Source organism: Amblyomma mixtum, chromosome 10 (genome assembly GCF_055824585.1).
Source record: "Amblyomma mixtum isolate Tamu chromosome 10, ASM5582458v1, whole genome shotgun sequence".
NCBI lineage: Eukaryota > Metazoa > Arthropoda > Arachnida > Ixodida > Ixodidae > Amblyomma > Amblyomma mixtum.
This window is the reverse complement of record NC_143021.1, coordinates 139,700,707-139,706,349: the sequence shown is the minus strand read 5'-3', so window position 1 is coordinate 139,706,349 and position 5,643 is coordinate 139,700,707. Positions and strand designations below refer to the sequence as shown.

Here is a 5,643-nt window from a genome sequence, read left to right as displayed (position 1 = left end):
GAATTGTTGACCGGCGGAGGAGGATGGACGGGCCGCTCGTATCGAGGTGGTGGACGGCGGCGGCAATAGCGAGCAATGTGCCCCTCGATGCCGCAGCGGCGGCAAACAGGAGAGGTGCGACGAGGAGCTTGTTCGCTTGAAGACTCTGACGAGGCGGGAAGCACTGAATACCCACGCGCGTCCTCAGGCCTTCTGGCTGGGCGCCGGAAGGAGGGTGCAGGCGGTCTTGAACGATGTTCATAATCTGGATCGTAGTTCAATTCGAAGTCCGCCGAGCGTGGGTAGGAGTGATAGGGATGACTGGGTCCACCGAACCTGGACGTGTGTGCAGTGTTTACAGAACACTGCAGTGTTCCCAGTTACCTCTCGCAGTGTTTGCGAGAGGTACTGGGATCGATACCCAGCACCTCCACCAAGATGTTACGGCTATAATCTTTATAGCCGGGGTGTTCTAGCTGGTTCAACAGGCCAGCGGCGAGAGGTTCGATCGGCGAGCGGGAATCAGCGTCCAGCGGGGCACAACACTCTCAACCTCTTCTTCCTTTGTTCTCCGGCCTTGCCCTTCCTGCGTTTCTCCAACCCCGTAACAATATTCTGTATGTTCATGGCCAAAGACCTTGCATAATGTTGGCAGTGTCTGTAAAATAAATAAATAAAATAATGGGGTTTGCTTACAAGGCCTTTATCGTGCCTTGTTGTCCATACACAGCAACCGTAATCTCTAGAACGATAAATGGCTTCGAGTCCTCAGACCTCCGAAGCTTTGGATTGCTAGATGTTCCAGGAAGCGGCTTACGCAGCAGCGGTTCTGGTCCACATGGCCTCCTCCTCTGGGTAAACTATCACTCCTTTCGTGGCGGAGAAGTCGTTTACCCAGAGTAAGCGCACAGGCGCCACCAGAACGGCTGCTGCGTATTCCGCTTGTTTCGGCTCTTCGTAGTGGCACACGGTGAATATTTCTGACAACTTTGATCTAAACACGCAATTACTCCACTCCACCATTATATGAACAAAAAGGGACCACGAAATGCCATCTCATGGGTAAAATTACAGCATGAGTATGCCAGCAGTGTAGCCGAAAAGAATCTTTTACAAGGTGCATTTAGCGATGCAACACCTGAGCCAGTTAAAGATTTGGCCGGCTGTACATTGTCATTGTGGTCTGTAGTCCTTGCAGCAGGAAGGCCTTTCTTACCCGCTGCACCATTAAGACAAAATGTTAGTGATAAAGGAAATGAGAAAGGAGTTAGAATTTTATTAGCAAGCAGCATGAAATGATGTGGAAACGCCTGCGTATAATGAGTGTAACAGTGGCCTACGCACAATAAATGCAGCAGCTAGGTGGCCGGTGTGTTACGCACTAAGGTCTTCTAACAGGAGGGCTCCACTTATGAAGTGACCTGTTTCACCTACTATTTGGTTTTACACATCAGGCAAAACATGCATATGCGGTAGAGCAGTCAAGCACCTGCTTTACTGAGTTTTATTTGTTTATTTATTTATTTCTTAAGCATACTTTTGTGTTGTGCAGCGAGACATAATGGGAATGGGTACATAAAAATACAAGGAGATTCCAGCAGTAAACACGCATAAAAGAAAAATCATAAATCAGTAACTTCTCCCGCCCATATGACTGCGTAATCGATGGGAAAATTCAGCATGTGGCAGTGCACGAAGTGAGCCATCCATCATTAACTGTTGCTGTCCAAAGTAAAAAACACCCCGCAGCACGCGCACAAAGGCACGTCGCACACTGCCCACACGTGGTCGCGAGAACCACAGCGCCGGCAAACACGTGCGACACCCTCGGCTACCTCGTACTCGCACAGCACGGAGAACTCGGCTACCTGCAGGAAGTTGGGCAGCGCTGAATTCATTTCCATCTACACGTGCCTGGTCCCGCTCGGCACAGCGTTGAATCCAGGCACGCATTCCAGGACGATGCTTTCCACCGGTCCATACTGCTCCAAGGCTCCTCCCAGCTCCGCCACGTCGATGTCCACTGGAAAACCAAAAACTGGAACCACGGTGCTCAGCATCCTGCGGTACGCAAAGTGCACTGCAGCGCCTCTCCGTACAGCAGGCTTCGACTTGAAGGTCACCTCAAAGTGGCCAGCTCCAAAGTCTTGCACACTGCCCAACTCAGACTTAGAAAAACGCTTCACAAGCTCATTGCAAATTTCAACATTGCACCCGCCTTGAGGCACGCAACCGAAAAGCATGTGCAGACGCAGTCGTTGTGCCTGCGTTGGCATGGCTACAGCCTTCACTCACCACTGCTGGGATGACAAGGCACAGTAGGCCTAGGTAGGCCTAGGTGAGAAGTCATACTGCTGTGGCACCACAAGGACAGGGACAGAGACAGTGACAAAAACACAAGTGCTCACTAACAACTGACAAAATTTATTAAAAGCACAAAATATATAGACAAAACCAATGGTTACATGCACAGTCAAACATGGTTACAAAGGTTAGAGGCAAGAACACACGTTAAATCACGACGAATCTACCTGTTATCATAGTTTATTGTTCTTTGAAGATAGTCAACCTCAGCGCCAAGCAGCCGCAGCAAGGATGGCAAACTCACAGATACATCTGCCGACTTCCTTATACGGAAGGCCTCCATAATCTTCCCGGGAGATTATTCTCCTGAGAAGGGGCTACCTTCTCTTATCTATTAGGTGAGAAGCCTTGATAAAATGGCGTCTTTGAAAGACGCCTGTGGCCAGCGACGTCATTTGAGTGCAGTGCCAAGGATATACTGGCTAGTGTGCCGACCGAGAGCGCCAGGCTGGCACCGGTAGCAATGACTGCCAGTGGCTGCCACATAGGGGCGCTGCCGACTGGGAGTGTGCGTATTTGCCAGGCTGTCGGCCGATCGCGGTGCGCTTTTCTTGTGAGGAACGGTCACAGGACATGCTTATTTTTTGATATTTAGTGGACGCACTCAATGCACTAGTTTAAAGTAACATTCATAGCATCGGTGCAGCTGTACTCGCAGTTTTATCACTTTTGCATGTCCACCAGGCATCACTTTGCCCCGCCCACCCACTGTTGGAGGCTTTCTTGAAATACAAGCACAGAACATAACGTTTCCTTGTCTTCTCTGTTGATTTCATTCATTACTTAGACAAAGTTCTTCTGTGTTGTTTACAGTGAAGGTAGAGGCTTACGTTCAGCATGCCTGCATAAGCAATGAAAAATACAAGTGCAAGAAACTACATTTATTCCAGCATGACAAAACCTGCATCCAAAGACACAATATTTGCCTCAAGGTAAACAAACTTACGTAAACTTAAGTAAACAAGCCCTATGTAGCTGGTTTTTTGCTACAGAACACGGTAAAGGCATCTTCAAGAAGTTTCACTACGTTGTACAGCTGGTGGCTAGGTTACACGAGGTCACCATTGTCAACAGGCGTTGTGAAATAAGAATCTGAATTTGTCGTAGCTTCATTCTGTGTGACACACTTCCACTCTGCACAGGCAGGACTATTATTTTTGGCAGTTGCTTTCCTTGCCACTCATCCAGCAACATAGTAGACGAATGCGAACGTTGCTCCTTTTTTCAGAATAACCTGTGTGATCAGTTTCAGCTCCATCTCACATCATCAATTCGCCCTTGATCAAGTCAATCAGAAAGGGGCTGCTTCTGAGCAGTCATGCGAGTCTCAACAGTACTGAGCAGAGCACTTGTCACATCCGCTGAGCAGTTTACTCCTTTCGATGGCTTTGCCAAGTTGTAAAATGACAACAAGTTAACACTTACTAGGAACTGCAGCACAGTGGGATGGTCATTGCATTGCAGAGCAAGTTTTCAAGCCTACCTTGGCTGAAATGAGAACGTCATCAAATACCTGAACCGTACAGTAGAACTTGTGGGTGATTCCTCTGCGCGAGTATGCACGGACAGCGGCTCGTGCCACGTCTTTGGAATGAAGTCTTTTATCTCGCATGGTGTCGCTGCGGGGGGGTTAGGTGTCGTCATAGGGGTCTCCGGGGCAGGAATCAAGAGGCCGCCTGGGCTCCACCACGTAGCCTGGTTCCCCTGCCCCACTTGGGAGAGGAAGGGTGGTCGAGGGTACCCATCGGGAGCGGGATTTGAGTGAGCCCGTGAGCATCCGCTCCGGTGTCTGCCAGTAGGCGCTCGATGACCTCCGGATCTGGGTCGGAGTCCGTGGTGTCAGGCTGCTCCTCTGGAGAGGCCGCACTGGCACAGGGGGAGGTCGCTGCAGCCGCCATGCATTTCTGCGCCGCTTCCTTGCGCGCTTTGTGCAGCGCACCTGCCTCATGGCTGACCCGGTGCACGAGCGTGCCGCACAGGCTGGCCCGCTCCTCGCCGTTGTACTCGGCCGGTGGTTCCTGGTCTCGCATCTTCAGGATCAGTCTGCGGAACGGCCGTGGCACTGCCTGGAGGTCGTCGCCTAGAAGGGGCTGCGTCTGGTCCCGCCACCTGGACGTCGCGCAGTATGACATGCCTGCTCCGTTGGCTACTCAGAAATGTTTAGGCAGGAATGTTGGCAAGCAGATCTTGTTTCTTTTTGAGAAGCACAATCCAATTTAGGGGCGTAAAAATAAAACTCTTACCATCTACTCCGAAGAGATGCCGCATGCTTCTGTTCCAGCCGGCACCACAGTGTGGCTGCTTCAACATTGCCCCTTGAAGCAAATGCTCCGTGGGTTTGTGTCCAGTTTGCCGGAAAATACAAGTGTAACATTATGCGATAGGGAACCAGTTTGGATATGAGGAAGTCTAATATACTATCAGGCAGGAAGTAGCGTACCAGTGAATGGCTGAAAGGGTTCAACTATTCCATGGTCTGCTAGCACGCCATTTTGCTTGTGAGGTGTGCGATTGGCGAGGTCCTCAAAGCCTTCATTGCTACCTGAGAAAAAAACATGGCTGGCACATTAAACATGGGCTGAATATGGACACCAAACCAAAAATGAAGCAAAGGTAAAACGATCCAGGAATTTCGGATCATATAGACCAGATTTTTTTACCCTCGCACGCAGGCTGCGGGCGTGCTCCTACTCTCGACACTGGTCGCCTTCTGTCAGCGCGCGCGGCCCAAGGGACTGCGGGCTCACATTTTCCACATTTTCCTATTCCAACTAGCGCCATCGCATGTGATGAAGTCTGCGAGGAGTCCACTTTTCTCTGCCAAGATCGTTGCCCCAGTCACCACCTTTGCAAGGATATCTCCTTTCATATTGCCATTCGTCGCAAAGCAGCTGATGGTATGACCCCATTTGCCTTGGAATGGGACAAACAGAATCACCAGCCCATGGTCAGAGATCATACCCTTGTGCTCTTTTTTTGTGAAGGGCCCCAAGTCAACAAATCCCTCAATCACCCCAGAATTCTTCACACACAAATGCTCAGATAATTTAAGCTCATGAGTGAGCAGGCCGCCATGTCTTTTATAAGCGTCCAGGTTTCCAGCTTTCTCTTTGAGCTGCTTAGCACCTTTTCGCTGAAGCCGAAACGTGTGGTAAGAAGCCGTATAGCGCTTCAATGTTGACTTGCTGGGAAGAGAGAGAATGTTATTCTTTCTGAGATGCTCATAAAGATGGGGACTCTTCATCTTCATCAGTATACATTCCAATATCCAGCTTCTGGTGTACCGCTACCCACTGTGTT

The 5,643-nt window shown here is 50.0% G+C and overlaps 1 pseudogene; it reads right to left on the bottom strand.

The window, feature by feature from the left end:
* Window positions 1–1,654: 1,654 nt before the first annotated feature.
* LOC149327100 (uncharacterized) lies at window positions 1,655–2,255 on the bottom strand (annotated as a pseudogene).
* Between the last annotated feature and the right edge of the window lie 3,388 nt (window positions 2,256–5,643).